This window comes from Dermacentor variabilis, chromosome 8, assembly GCF_050947875.1.
Source record: "Dermacentor variabilis isolate Ectoservices chromosome 8, ASM5094787v1, whole genome shotgun sequence".
Lineage (NCBI taxonomy): Eukaryota > Metazoa > Arthropoda > Arachnida > Ixodida > Ixodidae > Dermacentor > Dermacentor variabilis.
In genome coordinates this window covers 69292052-69313636 of record NC_134575.1, presented here as the reverse complement: position 1 = coordinate 69313636, position 21585 = coordinate 69292052, and the positions used below count along the sequence as shown (strand labels likewise).

The following is a 21585-nucleotide window of genomic DNA, read 5'->3' as shown; positions in this document are numbered from 1 at the left end:
ATCCTTTACTAGCGCTACATTTTCGTTTACTTGTCGTAGTGCATACTACATGATTAAATACTTATCAAGACATATCTTATTAGTGAGCGCGTTTTTAGTTTTCATTCTAGGGCCGATATTTTTTCCTGTGGTACACGAAACGAAAGATGAAAGCCTAAAAAAGTGCATTCCTTAACAATTTCTCATGACTGTTGTGCGTTTACAGGAAGACAAGCCATGGTTCCCGAAGTGAGTAGGTTTAATTTTTCTTCAATATCCTGTTTAAACGGTGAAGTAGGAAGCACAAATTCTACGATTGTGCCTCGATGACCGAAGAAACAGTGGGACGATGTCTTAGTTTAGGACAAGTACACAATTCGCGACATCAGGGTAATTAAGTAGCTTATTCTTATGTTTTTCTATTTGATCTGACGAGATGTCATTAAGTATATTGGACCCTACGGCGAATGCGTATACGACGAAACTGCATCATTAAACCTACCAGCGGCATAAGTCGCTCGTCACCTTTTCGCGTTACACAAGCTTTCTTGTAGGCTTGGAAAAAGCTTTTGTGCAGAGCCCATATAACGTAAACCTATTTGAATATGTTTTTATTGAAATCTCGTGACGTCAAATTTACGTAACCACAGACGCAAGCATTGGACAATAACCTGACGCGTTGTTTGGAAAGCCCAATAAAACGCGCTTCTCGTTTATAGCATGTCATTTTCTTTTACTTTCAAATTTATAGCATTGCCTACGTTGAGCACGGTTCTTATCTAAGTGACTCAGAAGAGGCGACGTTCACGCTGAAGGGAAGAGAGTTTTGATGGGGCTGAGCCAGTACAGTGAAAATAGATAAGCAGATGATGAAGGCGGTGCAGGCGTCTGCTATTGGTTCGTTTCCGGTTACCTATCTTGAGCTGGCTGGTCCAAAATTGCGGCAGCGTGCAACGGAAGTTTAAAATGCCGGTAAAACAGAATATAAGCAAGGAAGAATAGCCAGTTATGTCGTATATACGCTGAAAGGTCCCCAAAGCGCTACACTGCCACGTAATTTTTTTTAATTACGCGCAAATAAATCCATGCTTCCCGGCAGCTCCAAGTACCTAGCGCCACCGTGATTGCCGGACAGCCATCCACTATTCCTCTGGGAATGGCCAGTCTCTGGCTTTTCAGAATATATTTCTGCTTTGTTAGGCATATTACTGCGCCTTTAACGTGTACACGTCACTTTGACGCGGTGAGTTTTCGCGGTTTTGTGACCTTGCATGACAGACAGGCGAAGTGGGCTCAGCCGGAAAACATTTGACCAATAGGAATTGGTCAGACGACCTCTTTATGTCAATCGACGAAAAAGGCGTTCGGTCTAGTCATACATAATCAGCGTTCACACATCCTATAAGATATAGTGTTTACGCGGTTTTCGTGACGTCGCGTGACAGACCGGCGCAGGGGAAATTGGTCAAAAATATTTTTGCCAATCGTGGAGGGCTCATTGCAAATTCGGAATAGAAACGTTTGGGATAGGTTTACATTATAGCGGCCCAGCACGTATTGAGCAACAGACTGCTGGATGGGCAAGTTTTCAAGGTGTTCTACAATTTCCTCTTTGAGACTCTTGCTCTGAATTCATGCAATTACTTTGAGGGGATAGAATAGCGATAACTTCTAATATATATGTTCTGTGAAATAGACAAAAACGTCGCAGTTGTTCCCAGCAATAAACAATAACTTGACTCTGTACAGCTACATGGCAAGTGTAAAGGTTTAAACGCTCTTGCACATAGCACTAGCTATGTTCCTCTCTAGAAATCGCAAAGCGGCTAGGACAGAGTGTTCTGATAGCATACAGAGCAAAGCAGAAGCTCACCTAGTGCACCCTTGCATTAGTAGAAGTTCAGTTGCACTTTACCTTAAAACAAACACTATATTTACCGAAATGAACATTATTTCAGCATGCCCACAGACGCGATGGGTGTGCCCGAATATTTTAATAAAAACAAGTGTGTCATCGTTTAGATATCATAAGAGTTGACGTAAGCCGCCCATGTCGAATTTATTCGCGCTTCAGAAAAGAGGTCTGATCTCCTTTAAAAATACTGGGTTGAGCTGGGGAAGAAAGTTTTGCAATAAACGTAAAGTTAACAGTCGGTTTACCAGGACAAAGTATCATAAAGCTCAGCCATGTCGCGCGCGATTTGAATTCTCTCTTCTTTGAATTTTCCTATCACAACTGATACACTGCCTTTATTGCATGCTTTGCCACATCAGCCCCTAGCTTCATTGGTACAATACATTGAGAGGGCAGTCTATAGGGCAGATACTGCTGTATTATAAACCAGCGATGTCATTTCCAGAAATGGCAATTCAAATTTCTTGGATTGTTCCCACGAAGCGACCACTCGACCAGTGCCTGCCTAGAGAATGACGAAGCCCAGCGCCGACAGTTTACCTTGTGAAAAAATTCACCGGCGACTATGATACTCCCTAATGTGGCATCTGAGCGCAGCAGTATACGTGTTTTGATTTCGCAATATGTTTCATGACGCGGGCGATGTGTCTCATGCAGGACTTTGCGTATGAAGCGAAGTATGGCGCGAGTGCCTTGCTGATCTGGAGATCGCGAGAGGAAGCGCGTGGGTAAGACATCGATGCGATTCATAGCAGCCGCCGCAGACGGACCTTCAATAATGCAGCACTTTATTGCATATATGATATCGGCGGACGCGCTCGCCGCATGCCTTATTGTTGACGTCATCGGTGAACGATGTCGCCAACTAATAATAATACGATTAATAATAGACGACGAGGGCTACTAGAACGCAATCTCGTAGGCATCGTCGCTGCAGAGCCCTTCTTGCTCAACACTTCGCTGTTCTCACGCGTTCGCCATACCCTCCTTCATCGCTTTCTGCCTCATGGTTCCACTGCACCCTCCTCCTCCGCTTTTCTACTCCCGCGCTCTTCGCTATCCGCGTCTTTTATTCCCCGCTGCACTACGCGTTGGCTGTTTCATCCTTCGCTGTGCTCGTTCGCCCGGTTACGCCGATGGACACCGACGTAAGAACGGGCGCCTATGAGCCGTGCTCTAAACAAAACTCTCTTCGAGGTGACAGCAGCCGCCGCATTCTGTAGAAGGAGTAATGACAATCAAGGCCAAACTTCTGAAGTAGCTACAGGCTGACCGTCGCAGAGAAACCATTGATGCAAAGAACCAGTGCCGAGGACTTTCATGGGAACAACTTTTCAGGCTATAATTGTTCGTAAGAACAAATCGCAACCGACCCTGATGCTGAACCTATCATTATCTAAACTAGCTAGATAATGTCAACGACCACCTACAAAGAACAAGCTTTCACGAATTCGGCCACACTTCTCCTATCGCCACAAGGTTGTTACGCAGGTTGATTAGGAGGTTCGCAATTAGAGGGTGAGTCCGAAAAGGTGGTTTTTTGATGGCCGCAGTGATGTGCAGAATGCCCCCTCTGATTGGCCTAGACACGGCCTACAAGTACCCTCATGTAGTTAGGTAGGGAAACGGAGCTCATTAAAAAATTCGTGGGCCCGCAAAATTTATATGAGGGCCGATCACTATCGAAACTTTTTAGACTGCATACTTGGGCTGCATAAATGCCTAGTCAAAAATTCCATCAGGGTATAGGTCTACATGTCTGTTGATTAATCGTAATTTGGAACCTTGATGGTCTACAAGGCTGTCGGCATACAGGCTTATCGGTCCACACGCCTGTCGGTCTACCAGTCGATCACCCTACAGGCCTATCGGTCTGTTGGGCTTCAAGCTTACTAGTTGGTTGTAGTAGCCCGCTGTTCTATTGTATCTCTGTATGCCATTTTATCAGCGAGACCGCGGTTCAAATGTGTATTGTTTATTCAATTGACGTTTCTTCCTTTTGACTGTGATTACAGTCATTCAGTGTTAATTACAATATATTCAGTCCCTTTAGGCACCTTAGTAAGCCACTCAGTACTTTTAATGGCTCACTGCAAAACCAGTAAGCTCACCTTTCCGTTTAAAATTTCAGTCATGGCATGTTTATGATTGGGGAACCAGGGGCCGAATTCACAAAGCTTTTCCTTCGTAAGTGCTGTTTTTCATTGGCTGATCGCCTTCGCTAAAATCTGTCCTACATCTCTATTCGCTGGCAAACGCTTTTAGGGTAAGAACTTTTGCGAATACCGGCGCTTGTATTTAACACATACAATCAATATGAGCAGAGAATAAACTTTATTGCAAAAGTTGGCGAATACAGCAGATTACCAAATTGCGGGGAGGGGGTACCAGTGCACTGCTTTGAGCGTCTTTTCCGTCATCTCCTTCGAAACGGTGTTGTCCACCTTGTGAAAAGAGCTGCACAAACGAATGAATCATTGCTAGCAGAAGACCCTGAGAACTTAGTTCAATGCAATACACTGAGAAACATCGAAAGATTGAGCATAAACGCAGTCGTGGGAGTGCTGCTACAATTGCTCTAATCTACTATATTTCATAAAGGCTGCTCCGTTCGCGCTACAAGTGACATAAACTGCTACTAAGGTGCTCCAGAATGAGCTGTGGTGCGCAATATCGGAGGCCACTGCGAATAGAAGTTGTGTGGAAAGTAAGGTAGCAGTTACCACCACCCTATAGGAACGGCTCCGCCACATCTCTGAACATTAAGATAACCTAATGAACTGAAGGATCATTCAGCTAATCCAATTCATTGCGTTTGTGCATGTTTAAGGTCAGCCATTTAGAAACCTAATGTGCCATATTCTCGGTTTGTTTGCAACTTAGGAGGTCGTTATGTTGGGCTTAGTAGTGTGTGCTTAGCACATTAGGCTTCTTGGTGTGACAGAGACAAAAAGTGATTAGAGAGAGGAAGATGCGTGCATTTTTACTTCGTATTGGATGTGTGTTCTTCGTGGGGTCGATGCTCCTCCACCGACCATGATCACTTCGCAAGTTTGGCGCGGTGACTGACACTTACCCACTTGAATGCTATTATCCGATTTCCGATGTTGCGGTTATCTGTGTGTGCTCATAACGCAGTGCATTTGCAGCTCTACCATTTTGCTAGCTTCATTTCTTTGAGGCTCTAAACAAACAATTCAAATGGTCACCCTGTATAACATGTGAGAGTATAGACGTTGTATTGTGTGCCGTTGTGTGTAGTTGTTTGCCAAGTGGTACACGCAATACATTAATTTTCGAGCGCGGTGAATGACTCGCTGTGGTAAAATGATGATTGCAGTTTGTTCATGAGTGTTCGTGTACGTGGATTATGTTCATTGAGGATATTTGCAATATTGTACACAACTACTCTGCAAACTTTTGTCGCACAGTAAAGGTGTCCTGCGGATGGCCATTGAAAATCATTATTTTTCATGCTACAAAAGCTGCTACAAAACACTTGGCCTTTCCCATCAATATAAACCTCATTAAAATCGCTACAAGTTGTGAAAGTAGTACAAATTATCGCGATGAATGTTTTGCAACAGGCTGTGTGGCTTGCAAACGTTCGATTGCAATCAGATGCACATACTCAAGTTATCGTAGGATAGGCACGCTTCACTACACTGTCTTCACTACGCAGATTCGTATTGAAAATCAGCAATCCCAAACTAGCTAGGCCTTATTGCGTGCCTTCTTGGTTACTTATTAGTACACACCATGAATATGCATACAATGCAAATTCACAAGTCCCCGCCCCCCGCGCAATGACCCTCACTTGCAAGTCAACCCCACCACCGGGGACCTGGTTTTTACTTCGACTGATTATGATGATGGCAAACTGCGGATGCCAGTTCATCTCCAGCTCTGGCAGCACAGGAGCTATCTCGCGCTGTCTGCGCAAAGCTGGTATTTTTCCGTGTTTTTTGTTACGCTGGGCCATTGGTCGTGCCACGCCATGCCCGGAATAATCACACTGCTAGCACGCCACACGAGGTGGTAAGCAAGCTACAGCACCGGCTTCAAGCTCAATACTCTTATGTATGCTTTGTAGAATGGCAATCATTCAGTACGAAGAAAATACACATCTGTTATTAGAGACAGCTGCAAAAAACTTAATGTTTACAGCAAGACAAGCGTGTATTTCCGCAGACCCAAGACCGATTTTTACCAATATGTTGAAGTGCCAGTGGCGTATGGCTCAGAAACCTCTGGATAAATAGCTGTGCTGTGGGAATTTAAATGATACAGAACAAGCCTTGCCAACTTGCAAGGAAACAGGACATCCCGGCTACAAACTTTAACGCAAGAAGGAACTGCATGACATGCTTTATGTGGCAGCATGGGCTTTCCTTGCGAAGAATGACATGTAAGTTGCTGCCTTACCCATACCAGGAACCACGGACTTTTGAGTATTCGTGGTCATCCTCTGGTGCCAAGAGGTAAATTAAAAAGCTGCCAGGGGAACTGATGTGTGCATTGGTCGTAGATGCGCGTATCACGATTTCTGATGACACTGTCATCAAAAGCTTTAGGAGAATTGGCATGTGAACCTTAACTGAAGCCACTGAGGACCACAGGTTATGGGAAGACGCTATTAACGTTGGGGCAACTGAAGCGCCAGCCAGAAGGGTGGATTTCTTAAGTACAAATTCTTACTCGGAATGTGTGTTTTCAAGATTCGGGAATGAAACTGGACCCATTCTTGTTACACCTATGCTTGGTTGCTTGGTAGCTTGTTTTATGACAAAATCTAAGTGTACCGTAGATAAGGCTGAACTACGTTGCAGTGGAAATCCAGTTTAAATTGTTTTCTTACTTATAAACGTCCACTTCAACTATGTGTATTATTTTAATTGTGTTTATCATAGGAGTAAGCAAACTAAGAAAACTTCGGCATCCTGTTGCATTATTCTAATACGTGAAGGCAAAAACATGCTGCACACGTGGTAATGGATCGGGTCACAGGATCAGAGGGTTCAAACATTTCACAAGCTATAAAGGAGCCACAGTGTGAAGTAAACGTAGGGCGCTGTAGGTGGATTTCAATGGCACATGAGAGTCCACAATCAAGTGACTAAAGGTTCTTTTGTTCTTGCTTGTTCTCTTGTTCATTTGTAGAGCACTACTATGATCTCATCACATTAATTCTTTAAGTTCTTCATTATTATTCAGCCATTGCATATTTCTTTGCCTACAAGGATATGAGCAAATTGTGACGATGTTATTTTTTGTCTCAGTGTACTAGACACCGCTTTTTACGGGTATAAGCCATTGCAACTATCCACTTAAGGCTTTCGCCTTAATATAACCAGTGTTTATGCTAGTTCCACAAAATGTATGCTGCGCAGAATCGTCAGGGCTGTCATAATGTAGCAATGCCTTTCCCTTCGTACTATATTGCATTCTTGTCACCAGCTGCACATCTATAGCCAATCATACCACAGGCAGAACGCTACCCTTACAATGCAACAGAAAGTAGAGTTTCAATAGAATAATTAAACTATCCCTGCCCAATATGCTTTCGTAAAGTGTTCATTTAGCGCATGGGCATTATACTTGAGCTAAATATGCCTATAGTTGTCCACAAAATTTCAGAAATGGTGTAGCCATCAGAAAGCTTGAACCTATACTAAAGCGTTTTCAAAGCTGAAATAATAATGTTCAATTGGTTAACATACATCGGTAATTTTGACCAAATATTATTGTCATATCGAGAATAGAAAGCCTGTGAATACTTTAGAGGGAATGTGGGTGGTCAGGTTCAAACTTTAGAGCCATTCGACATGAGCATTATTGTGGCATGAATGCATCATGCGATGCATCCACGTTTTTGTTACTCAGCCTGGCTCAGCAGGTTGTTTGGTGGAATGTACGAGCTGAAGCAAAAGATGCTAGACCAGGCACTGCTCGCACCAAGCCGTTCATTGATGGGCAAACTTACCGAGAGCTAGAAATGTACTTGACACCCCCAGTTTGGCTTTGCGCTGTGTCCAGCAGCGCCTGAGGTGAAGACATAGTCGAGTATTTACGCAAACTTTTACTTCAGGCCAAATCATTCACATACAGTCAAAGCAAAATTACCTGCTTGTCTCCAGTGGACGAAAGTTTTCCGACAAAAATTTCTTGCCCTGGAACTTTCGTCAGTGTACCAGCTCCGTTTGTGGCTGGCGTTACGTCAGATAATGTGTATTCGTTTGTTTGCGCTTCTTGTAGAGTACCCGCCTTGGCTGCGGGAGGCTGCGAGTTTGGTTCCTAGCGCCGCCGGGCGCCCGCTTGTTCGAATGGACACAAGCGTACCCTAGCTTAGCGTTCGGCTTTCATAAGGGGTGATGCGATTAAGAAAGGAACCTGCGCACCGAATTGCAGTGAAAACTCTTACGAGCACAAATATGGGTGTTTGGCCAGTCCCCATAGCGGAAATTTCCCATGTGGTTACCCAAATACACCTATGGTGGGCATTCTTTCGAAGTGGGGACAAACAACCCTTTAAAAGCACGCTTGTAACAATTTTATCGGAACGTACCCGGTGGCATCACTTGCCTTCCAAAGCTGCAGCGGTTGTTTTTCAAGAAGGCCCTCTCTGCTTGGACAACAGGCACCCTGAAACCCAAGCATAAAATCTCCAATCGGGCCCCCTTACGATATGTGAAACCCATAAAGAAGCTGAAGACCAGGCCAGGCAACATCTCTATCCATTAGAAACGGATGGTTTTTGGTGGTTCCAGGATTAAAACTCAGTACATTCCCCATACATTGCAGATGCTCTACCGCTACACCATTACGGCGGTATATTCATCCAGTTAAAAGGTTCGATCCCGACGATCTGACACCGCTTTAGCGTCCATGAGCGCCGAAAGTTGAGCAAGCTGGTACACGTATTCATGGTTGAAATATTGACAGGTTGAAAACAGCATGGAAAAACACAAAGGCTCTCTTGCATATTCTTGTTAATATCTCTGCCTCTCATAGTGCCCTTGTTCTTGCACTGTTCTTAACATCCCAACCTGTTTGGCTTCAGCTATGACAGCATCGTTTCATTGTTGAAGTATTGCTGCACCTTGCATTGCCTATACAACAGAGCATGAGTATCATGGGAGTGCCTAGCTGCTGGAAGTAATTCCCATGGGATAATACTTCACAACGCAAAAATTTCTCCTGACGGAAGGGAATAAGGCTAGCGTCTGCAGCTCCAACAGTATCCCACAAGAAACTTTTGGGTAATTGGTATTAAAGCAACCTATACTCGTACGTCTAGAGGGCTTTTCTAAATTAATTACGAGCATGTTTGAATATTTTTGAGACCACAGCACGACTTTGTTCACAAAGAACTATTCTGTAACGGCGACACTAGCTGCTTCTTTCCGCATATTTAAGAAGAGAGGTCCTTTTCTATTTGCTCTTTTGTTTCGTACGTTTGAATTCGTCAGTAGCACTCTGGTGCCTACAAGATCAAGAGAAGGCACAAAAGAGCATGCTCGGAATCACAGTTGCCTTAGCGAGCACTGCTCAGATCCTGATAGAGACGAATGAAGCTATGTATGTACTAAATGTACTATCACATACTTTATAATAAGAGCACGAAATCATTTACTGTGCTAAAGATACAGAAAAATATCGAAAAACTGCATGTGTTTGCTTTATTTTTCTTTGCTTTTCTTGATTTCATTCGAAGCATTATGTTTTGTTCTTGTTCAACCATGTGCCCGCCCCCTCTGTAACGCCCCAAAAGTCCTGATGGTGAATAAATAAATAAATAAATAAACTGTTCCCTAATACCCAGCAATAAGCAGTCTGCTTCTGTGTGCTTCCCTGATACAAAGTGTGAACAGCATTTCAATTGCGTTGCTCCATCAAAAATAAGAAACTTCTTTGTGAACTACCCAATGCTGCTCCCCAAGAGAGGTAGAAAAAGCAAACTTCCGGACACAGCGGCTAGTAAGGCTGCAGCTAAGCCCATTAGGCACACAGTGAAAAACGTGCAACGTATGCATTAGCTAGTTTGCTTTCTTAAGGTGAGGACCACGTAATGTGTAATGCAGGATACCGTTGACTCAAGGACAACAACCCTGTCTTCTGCTGCGATAAGTTCGACTGCTGCTACAAATGAATGGCAAGCACTCGTAATAACACTGACACTGCCATCCTAGCCATGCTATGCCGCGTAAGTGGCTTAGGATCCTCCTGCAACAACTCCGCATTCAGAACAACGCCATCACTGTGGACGATAAACTGGTGTCACATCTCTTATCTCCCAACATGTCAAATGGATTAATATGGTCTCAAAAGAAGCACAGGCATTGTAGTTCCGGGGCAAAGCACATCAGTGTACACATCTTGAGAAGCAGCAGCACGTTTGAAAAACTGAATTGTTGTACTTGCTTCAGGGTAACTGATTAAGATTTTCCCAGAGAAAAGTTATCATTCACTCAAGGCCGGCAGATGGTTTTGTTTTCTCACCTTGTGAACAAGTGAGCAGGCATCACAAGATTGCCTTAAATGATCAACCGCTTATCATGCCTCAGATGCGGCTGGACGCAGTGCAGTGCCAAATAAAGATCTCAAGAAGCTTAAGAAAGCAAACATACTTGGTTAGCTGCTAGAAACGAAAACAAACTTAATTGGTTTTGCTTTCTTGTTTTTTGTTCTTTATGTACTCCTTCTAGGTTATGGTCACAGGTGCAGCATCTGCTTTTTAAGTCTTGTTTTCTGGGGCGTTACCATTTGGTGGGTCAACCGACCTTGGCATGCTTAAGACATGCTACTGGGCTAGTTCCTTAATCATATCGAACTATGGCAGCGGTCTTTGATACGAAGCCGTAACACAGTGGATAAACATGAGCACGGAACGGCAACTATTGATTTATTGTTGGGTAAGCATGCACAAATACATGTTTCAACACATCCGAGAAGCACTAGAGCAAAAGTTAATGGCACAGATTTTTTTAACACTGATACGAGCTACCAGCCATCATGCTGTACGAAACCTCATACGTGACAAGCCTACACACGCGGACAAAAAAGAAATGACGAAAGCGAGTAGAACCTACCATCTGACAGTGTCGCTTTCGATGCATGAAAACCTTCTTTCTTTGTCGGTTAAGGCGACCGAGGAGAAACTGATGCACGTTTGCTTTGGCTTTGAAATCTGCGCTGCTTCTATAGTTTCACGTGTCAGGTTATTTTCCTGTAAACAACATTTGTTTCATTCAGTTCCACCCTGCACCTGAAATCCCTAAAATGGAAGGCAAGGTGACAGGTAAATTTTCTAGAGCAGTGGTAGTTGTGCTCTGCGAGCCTTATGTCCAGACCTGTCTCGCAGACGTACGTCTTATCACACGTCAGTGGAATCAAACAATTAACCCGCTCTACGCAGGTGACATATGGTTGCTTGTGCTTGATTGCGGAGACATCCGACGATCACTTCTGTGGGATTACATTTTGCAGAGTGCGGACAACCGCACAGGCACTGAGAATACAACGTGCACACCAGCCTTTCGACATAATTTACGAAGGTTGTACGAATTGGTGTGCATGTAGCAAATGACAACTAGTCTTTGAATGCGTGCCGCATAGTCCAATGCTATTTGAGGGCTCCTGGAACACTTCAGCAGAACTTCGGCTTCTGAGGCGGGAACCACCGAAGGATGCCCTTAGTTCTCAAGACGACGTGCCTGTTTGAAGAACCTACCGACACGTCGGTGTATAAAATATTTCACAAGCAATTTATGGAAGCAGGAGCTCGCTATCACTCTTTCACCAGCTGCGAATGGGCCGAATGAAAAGGAAGGACAGATTTGCTTCCCCTTGGTGTGTAATACCAGCAGTCATGCTTGGCATAGAAATCCAGATGAATGTCTAAAAGATGAATAAACTTGTCCATGGAGACCAGAGGATCAAGGCAAACAGACAGACAGAACTACGAGAGCACTAGAAATGGTATTTTCATAACCTGTTTTGTCATACTGTTAGAAAACTAAAAAAAAATAATCGGCGTACCTACAGAAATGGGCAACATTCAGGCAGTGAAGGTGCTCTTTGAGCTTCTTCTCTCGTGTAGCAATGTACAGATCACTCAGTGTACTGAGATTCTTACCCTGAGATTCTTAACCTTGTTTTACAAGAAGTACCGGCTGGCTACCCTGTGCTGGAGAAACAGGTAGAGGGAATAAAAGAAGAAACGAGAATAAAAGAACTGAGGAAATTTCACACAGTAACGCGGTGCTATTAGCTACAACATTCAAAGACGGTCGCACAATTCACAACTCCTTAAAAACTTGAGCAGATGCCTTAATGCCTTGAGTTTGAAACGTGTCTGGACCAGTGTCCTAGCACTACCAAATGTTCTGAAAAAAGTACAGGGGATAAGACACGCCCTCAATGCAGACGACATTACCATCTGGACGATACGCGGATCCCCGGGAACTCAACACAGATGCACTTCAAGAAGCGGTGTATTGTACAGAAACCTACCTCAAAGCTTGCGGGCTTGCCGGTGCGCCAGAAAAATCTGAGCTTCTTATACTAAAAGTGAGAACGATAGGAAGACCACCAAAATGTGCAATCCCAGAACTAGAACTGTGCTTGAACGGAATGGAAATCCCTAAAGTAGGGTCGTTCAGAATCCTTGGCCTACATATACGCAAGAAAGGATCGGGCGCCACCACACTACCCGAACTGCAAGAAATTGTCGCGCAAGTAGCACACCTGGTACGAAGGATCGCAAACAGACGACACATTTTGAAAGAACGAGACGCAATCAGAAACATTCAAGCCCTCATCATCAGGACACTCACCTACGGCACCCCTTATTTAAACCTCAAGGATACGCAAATCACAAAAGTGAACACCCTCATCCGGAAGGCCATCAAGATGGCCATAGGAATCTCGGAACACGCCTCCACAGAACGACTACTCCGCTTAGGTATGCACAATACTTAGAAAGGGCTAGTCAAACCACACAAAGTGAAGCAACTTGAACGTCTCAATATCATTGAAAAAAAGTAGGGCGACACTAACAAGTTTACCATATATTGAATTCATGCAATGGAACGACGGGAAAACGATAATTCCAGCGACAATTCAAGAGTACATCTCTGTAACCCCATTCTATGAAATATGGATGCAATCCATCATTTAGGCAGAAGAAAAGCTAGAATAGACTCCCCGAACTTCTACGGCGGAAATCCGGAAACAAAATATACCAATGCAGCGAAATATAGTAAGCTCCAGCACATGCTATCAGCCTTGTTGACAGTAAGGGAAAGAAAGAATGGCAGAAGCACTTGAACAACAGAAATAGATATGGCAGAAGAAACAGCAATAGTCCTGGCCATCTTACCATGCCGTCATGGAGCAATTATACTTACTGATTCACCAGCGGCTTGCTGAAATTTTCAGAAAGGAAGAATCTAAAGGCAAGCCCTAAAAATCCTCGCAACCCCAGCAAAGACGAACGTACCAGATATCTACATCGTTTCGACTCTAGGCCACGAGCCTCTGCTGGGGAATGACGCAGCGGGCGCCTCTGCCCGAGCTTACGTTCACCGGGCTTTCTCACAGGACGCGCTAAGGAGGGAGGACGCAGTCTGAAATAAAATAAACCAATATTTTGCAACACTACAGGCTAGACAGAATACCTTACCCGCCATCTCACTCCAGCCTAACTAGGGAAGAAGCAGTAACACTTTGGAAATTGCAAACGAATAGCAACATCCACAGTCTCTTAATGCACCGAATTTCACCATCTGAGGGCTCATGCATCTGCAAGACCTCTGATGTCCCAGACAGCCTGTCATATGGTATGGGGATATGTACGAAAACATTGCACAGTAGGCCTCCAAACACCGAGGAGCAGTGGGAGGCCAAGCTAACAGACCCGGAGCCGAAGAAACAGGGCAGTCTGATCGAACGGGTGCGGGAGATGGCCATCGCCCGTGGCTACCTGGAATAAAGATCCCACCCAGCTAGGGCGTACACTGCGCCTGCTCAGAATAAAAGTTTATTCTCCGTGTCTAGTATGCCCAGTAAAAAAGCGTGGCTGGGGAAGCAGCGGTTTCTCGCGAAAAGTCCGATGCCAGTGCGGGCACCGCGGTGCCACGTAAGCTACGCAGTTGTTTACTTTCCTGGATCAAAGGGAAAAGATCATCGCTCGTCTGTTTCCCATTGGAACCAAAGCGGGCACCTAAACGACAAATCACTTGACAACATAACAATACGATTCAATGCAATTATAATATTTATAACTATGACTGTACTTGGCCATGGCGGCTTCCCGTCAAACCCTTGACCACAGTGCATTAAGATATCTAACCATCATACCAGCCAAATACTTCTTTAAGGGAACAGCCGCCAATCGCGACATATACTTTTGAAGGGGCATTAGTTACCGCCGTTTGCATAGCATGGCGTGTCGCCGCTTGCCACGTGCACATCTTGCGAAATTTCACTTGAATTTAGCTCTTGAGAAATAAACTGAAATATAGAGAACAGTTATATTCTACCGAAATGCTTAACCGTCAATTAAAATCTTCCAGTAGCTAACGCACGAACTCGTCGAGCACGCTAGGTTTCTGCTTCCGCTGGAGAGGTTCAACATCGGCTGCGAGGACTGAAGTTCATTTATTTCAATTCGAAGGAATGTCTTGTGCAATATTGAGAATGACTAAATATGCATAAAAGTGAAGGCGTTGCGGAAAAACTGTTATCAGTGCAATATTTTCGCCCGCACGAAGGCCGATCGCACGATGTCCATCCAATCGAACGATAGCCGGATGCGCAGGCGTCACCGGTTCGAAATCCAGTCAAACTGCAACGACACACAAACGTCGGCTGCGTTGGCGTACTTTTCGGTCTATGTGGTAAACTCGTATTTCAAACAGTCATTCTGCCGACGAGTCAGCCGATCCTTGACGTCGAAATTTTGCGCAGATCGGATCCGTGCAAGTCCGACCATGACTTTACATGCAGAGGGGGCGGCACTTTATTTTTCCTGTGTTGGTCCTAATAATGTTCGGTAGCCGCCCATAGAATGTCTTATAGGAGAGTTAAGAGTGCTAATGGTGATGGCAACGTGCCGGCAAATGTTCTTTTATAATGACCGCCAAGAGTCCTAATTGTGATGTTTAAATGCCCGCAGAAAGTCTTGAACGACTGTTCATTCTGTACTTGTTGGTGTGAGCGTTGACAGGCAATTCGTACCAAACCTTCGCTATTCCTGACAGCAATAGTCGCATGATTCCAATGTTGTGCTAGTAGTTTACATTGCATGTACGTTTATAAAATGTCAGCCAGTACTTGAGCCTAACTGACTCGCCATCAAATATGTCTGGCTTCACATGTTCAAGAGTTGGTTGGTTTATTGCTATTTCAGTCTCGTTTACAAGCAATTGAGTTCGTTCAACACTTGCACAACATTTTATTGGGTAATTTGTGTTGATTTTCGTAGTTGTTTTTTGTTGTGTAACAGTTGAGTCGAGTATCAATAATTAGGGTTCGCATATGAAGACATTCCAAAAAATTTAATGCGAAGCGTTCCAACCTCATTGCTGTCGCTTTGCGGCAGGTAGGTTCGTTCTTTCGCCTCGTTTTCATAAAAAGAAAATAATGTGTGACCGATGGGGTGGCATTGAACGTCGGCCGTTGAGCCCGGTGCTCTAACCATTAGGCCACGAACGCGCGCATTCTCCTCTCGTTCGACAGCCAGTAACTTCTGAAATGCTTGGCCCGTGCGCTGCGTGCCACTTCCTCGTGCTGTCGCTAAAGCTGGCGCTTTCAAGCGCCTATCGGCGGGATCGCTCCACTTTCGTGGCCGTTTTCTCTCTCTAAAAACTGCAGCGTTAGACTATCTTCATGACCGTCCAAGTTCATAACGATTTATTTCTTCGCCGGTGTACAAATGCCATCGTCTTTTTAAAATACACTAGATGACATAGTAATTGGTACGATCCAAAATGAGCACGTTTCGGAAAGCAGAAGAATGCGAAGTTCACTCGCAAACACGGTGACTACGCGCATGTGGAGTTCCCCAAAAGTAGACACGGCGGCAGCGCGGCCGGCGATAAGACAGGCGCCGACACGTGACGACGCTACCTTCGAGCATCCGACTCGCTGTGGGAACCTTAGGATGCAAGCGGCGCGCATGCTGCAAACATACACGTGAGAGATCGATGAATTTCCTGCGACGCAACCCCGGTCCGGAAAGGAAATATAGCTATTTGTATCTAACGGCCGTGGTACTAGAGATAAAACAACGAACACGCTTTGATATCGCAGCGCGCAGCCGCTGTAAACATTGACTTCAAAGAGCTTCTGATTCAGTAACAGCGGCAACAGTATCGCAGCTAATCGCTGTATCTGCGGTAGCTACCGACTCTCGCTTTGCAAGAAACATGCGATTTATTTGAGCCTCGCTGAACTGTCGTGCTCTCGTCTTCCAAGCCTGCAGGACAGCTCCCGTATGTTCAGTGAAATAGGAGAACACCAAAGGGAAATGAAAGAAATACAGGTAACGGACTCTCATACCTTACTTGTCCCCTCGTCATCTGCAGAGATGCTATTAACTATTCTAGTAGCGTTATTTTTGTAAAAATAATAAAATTAGTAGTAATTTTTATTTCTAGGTGGCGCTACCAACGTCAAGGTAGCGTTCGGCTGTGTGCGTGTGCGCACGCGGTTGCAATCGTTGTAGCTTCGTTTTGAACACACTTTTGCAACAGTACACATCGTTACCGCTAGTTTCGTAGCCGCATATTTTGGTCGTAGTATATGTTGTTTACGCTTCCACAGTAATACGATTCCACAGTAGCGTACGATCGCGAGAAACTTGACCGATTTTTGTGTAAACAGCGTGGACGTCTCGAAATGTTAGCTAGAAAATCAACCAGCAGCAAGGCAAGTCTCTGTTTTGTGGTTTTGCGAGCTCATGCTCGTGCGAGCAGCAGAATGATTAAAAATCCGTTACATAACGTTAGTTCCATAAAATTTGCTTTGCCGCAGTACAGTTATGTTATGCGGTGAAGCATACGTAATGTATTGCGGTAAAGTAGGTGAAAAAGTAGGCAGGAACCCCGGCGTTACTGTGGCATTTTCTTGTTTTACGGTCCCGCCCGTGCACTTTTAAAAGGCGCGAGCAAGGAAGAATCACGGTCGAAGCGCCACCTTGGCAATGCTTCAATTGAACAAAAAAAAAAGAAACGATTTGGAGTTGGCGATGCCAAAACCAAAGCCTTGACTTTTGTATCATCAAAGCAGTTCCAAGAATATTCAATCATATTCCAAGCTCCTGCCGTATCTATGATTGTTTAAAGTATATGCATATATTGTGCACCAGCCTTAGCACCAATTCTAATGTACTTTAATGATGTAAGTTTATTAACACGTGGCCAATATATAATTTGTGTTGTATGGTGGTGTGCTGTTGCTTTCATGTGATAATGTGTACATTGGCTGGAACAGTTGATGCATCCTCCTTATAGAACTCATTGAAAGATGAACCACCTGTCAAGCAATTGTTGTTCTTGCAGTTGTACAACAGATTTCACAACAATTTCACAACATGGGGATACTTATGAAAGAGTAGCGGATGCTTAACATATCCAGATGCCTGCACAGGAATGCGGGAGTTGACCATGCATCTATCTCTCTAACTCAGGTTGAATGTGCATACTTGAGTAAGATGTAACACTTGTTGAGTGTCTGATTTCTGTTATTGTTAGCTTAGTTTGTTTGCCCCCATTTGTAGGTTTTCGTGTGTGTTGTTGTGTATGTATATAATAAGCTCGTCTTCTACATGTGTGCTGTGCGCTGCACAATAATTGGGAGGACATGCGTAACCAGTGCGACATGCAGTGGAGCAATGATAAAGTGGCCACTTTTATGTCCCAGTGGTTCCGCCTTAGCAACGCTACAGCTGTGTCTAAAAAGGAGCGCGTTGTGCCCTAACAAAGCTTCCATCTGTCAGCTACTGACTCTGCCACCCTAGAGAGCCAGCTGGAAACCTAGGTGACTAAATTTGGGTATTGCTGCACATTCAAAGCCACGACTCCATTTACTCAGTCTGACTATATCACAGCTGAATGGACATTGAGAGCTGGCCTGTCAACCATTGTTGGCCACGGATGTGCCAGTTGGTTTATGGGCCCCATGTGAATTGAATGCCAATTCTAAATTTCGCAAGTGTTGTATTCTGCTATGCAGTTGATAAACTGGTAACCTTTTGGCACTTTACTGCAGCGCTCTCGACATTGAAACCGCAAATAATGTGTTGGGAGCTCGCTTTAGCGAAGGTAAGGAATACAAGTTTTGACAGATTGAGATCGGCTAGCTTAATTCAAAAGTAAACTCAGGTTGGCGAGCAGCAGTGGTGGTGCCCCACTCAAGAAGCCGCTTCAGTTCCAAGAAAGATCAGGAAGCAATGATCCCCACGGTGAGGCAAAGCGATGTAAACTAGGTTTCCGCGATTCGGGGACAACGTACTGACGAATGGTCGCTTGAAGGGCTGCGCCCCTAGAATTCCGGAGGCTTAGGTGTAAACGGCGTAACGAATGAAGAGTTAATGTTCAAGATATGGTGGTTTCACGCACTTACCCGACACTGTCTACTGATCGCCGCAAGCGTCAAACTTCAAGGTTTTCTGTTAACACGAAACACCACGAAAGGGGCCTTCATAAGAAGGAGACCATGGTGTATTGATAGAGCAGCGTCCCAGAGAGACGTGCGTGGTTGTGTCCATTGTAGGCGAACTAAACACACGCTGCGCGCGGGCGGTACGTGCGGTGTAGGTTGAAGCTGTTCGAGCCTAGGATGTAGGCTCTCGCCATGCCCCAAGAGACTCACCTTGACAGTTATGGAGGTGCCACCATTGCTTTCGCAAACAAGCAAGTCGCGGAACTCAGACCTGTCCGTGGGCGGGAAACGCACTGGCCAGTCGCTAATGGCAGCATGCGACATCAGTCCTCGAGCAAGCCGCATATTATTCGTAGTCGACTGCATCACTCGCACACGCCTCCTCGTCGACACCGGAGCGGAGCTGTCTATTGCTTCCGCCATGGTCGCAGATCGCCAACGCGGCAAGTCCACAACCACGCTCCACGCAGTGAGCAACACTGTCATCACGTCCGGGTCACCACTTGTTAGGGCCTCGGTTTAGAGGAGGCAAGGAATACACGATTTGACTGGCTGAGAACGGCGTGTCGACTGGCATTATTCAAAAATAAAAGCAGGGCTGTCGAGTGGTAGTGGAGGCACCCCAGACGGACCGCTCTTGGGCTCGAAAAAACAGCAGGGGGAAATGACCCCTATAGTGGGGCAACGTTCTGTAAACTGGCCGGGGCAATGACCCCCACAGCGAAACAAGAATTGTTAAACTGGATTACCGCGAAGCGTGGAGAACATAGTGACGGACGGTCGCTCTAAATCCTTAGTCCTCTCTGGAATGGCACTGTTCAATACAGCGCACTCAATTTCACCATACCCACAAGCAAGCTTGGAAGCGAGGGTTTTCATTAGTATCTCCGCCCCCATACGTACTCCCAATCAACACGCGAATGCACAAACGCGTGTGGATACGAATGATAGCGCACCCGCACAACACACACAGGTCCATGCATGCCAAGAACGGCTACGAAAATTCCTACGGCAAATCTAAGTATTGCAGCAACAAATGAAACGACAGAAGGCACACATGCGACGAGCAGAATCGGAAAACATAGAACTGAGGACACAGCTTGAACAAGCACTGGGACCTTGTGCAGAAGGGGAACGGAGCACCAAGCAAGTTCAGTCATCAACCACATCTACGCCAAAAGAAACGCCAGAAACATGCCGCAAAACCCGTCAGGCGTTGTTTCTGTTTCGCTACTCCAGCTCGCAGGAAGAAATGCGAAGCAACGACGCTGAGAGCATCCCGTTAAGCGACGGCAAATAGAAAATTCTAGAAAGGAAAGTAAGAACGCAAGAGCGCAGCGTGGTAGAACTAGTGGCTGCTTTCCACGTATTTCCTCGCCAGATTTATGAGCAGCAAAGTGTTTTAATGACCGGAATAGATAAAACTCAGTGCCACAAGATGCTGAAAGTTTGCCCACACCGTCAATCACATATGAACGACCAGGTACATTTGTCGGATCAACATGATGGACTGCGTAGGGGAAAGCGAGTTAAACGGACACCTTCCACAACATATGGCAGTGGAACAGTGAAAGCTTTGCATAAAAAAGCGCCTTGCAACAATACATACTTCATCATAAGTAACCACCAGATTTGATGGTTCTTCAAGAGACCGGGGTCTATCCGACACTCCCTCACCATGAGACGCACATTCGCGACAAGACGCGAATGGCGATCCTGACGAGGCAAATTTCGCAACAGTAAAGCATACTGCAATCAATTCAGCCATAGATGGCGTACTCATCGAAATTATAGCGACGAAACAGGAGATTCCTAGTCTCTGCGTGCTTAACGTGTACAGCCCTCCGAAATAGAAAACGACGGGGTTAGATACATTATTTAGCCAAGCTGAAAACAAATTGAAGCCAGAAGCACCCTGGTCGTAGTGGTTCATTTGAACGCACCCCACATTGTCTAGAGATATTGAAAGGCAACTCAAAAATGAAACGACATCTACAACGCAGCGCAGGAACATCGATTCACGTTGATCATGAACGCGCATTAGCGTACATGCATCGCTGACAACATTTCTGGAGAAATTCGACCCCATCTGATTTTCAGACTCGGGACAGGTTAGGACCCCCGAAAAACACACATCACGATCATCAGAGACTCACGCGAAGCATGCAGTAACTACGCAGCTGGAAGAATTTCCCGAACGGAGATATCAATCTTAAGAACATCTACCCTTCCAGAAATGGCCGCAATAGTATGGATACCAGGGGTGCTATGCAAAAGTTTCTCTTTCGTGATTGTTCTGATCGAGCGTGCTAGATGGCGCTTAATGAACGGAGACTACATAGAATGCGCAAGAACAACAAGTAAAAAAATGTCGGGAAAACGCTGTGTATGACAACATGCGCGTAACCTTCTGCGTTTGAAGCACAGGAGGCTGGGCAACGAAACACTGCCATGGCCGCGTATTTAATTTAGCAATACCGCGGCTCTCCCGCTTTCTATCTGCACACTTGCCATGAGCCGCTTCCAAAGCCTTTCTTAGGCGAGTCAATGACGCACCTTCTGTTGCTGTCAACTCAGGTGCAGATCGGGGTGTGGAGGCTGCCGGAGGTTCCTGTAAGTGACAGTCACGTAGAAAGAGCCGTAGTGGCTGCTAGCGAGGCGATACGGAAAATGAGCCCAGAGAAACGTTTCGAGTTTGTCGAAGTAAACAGGGAAGTGAGAATGTGTGGTTGTTTTGAACGAGACGGGATCCACTTCAATTACAGGCTTGGACGAGATGCGGGCTGGCGACTTGCTGGTCCCACTGTTGCTGCTTTAGGGGGCCCACAGGTTCTCAGACAGTCATTGCAGGCGGTTATGAAGAAGGTCCTCTAGGGGAACCTCAGAACAGCATCGCCGCCAATAACAGAAAAAGGAGGAAAACAGGAAAGAGGGTTTGCCATGCAATAAGCTTCATAAGCATGCAGGACGGTATAAGACAAGTAACGTGGGTAGAGATTGAAGAGCAGCCCAATGGTGAACAAATA

The 21585-nt window shown here is 45.3% G+C and overlaps 1 protein-coding gene across 1 annotated transcript in view; it reads left to right on the top strand.

The window, feature by feature from the left end:
- The first annotated feature begins 219 nt into the window (after window positions 1-219).
- The window catches only part of LOC142591086 (uncharacterized), a 325077-nt gene continuing 303711 nt past the window's right edge, over window positions 220-21585 (top strand). Inside the window, exon 1 of the mRNA XM_075703467.1 lies at window positions 220-228. The gene's annotated coding sequence lies outside the window, so the exon portion shown is untranslated. The remainder of the gene's footprint in view (window positions 229-21585) is intronic.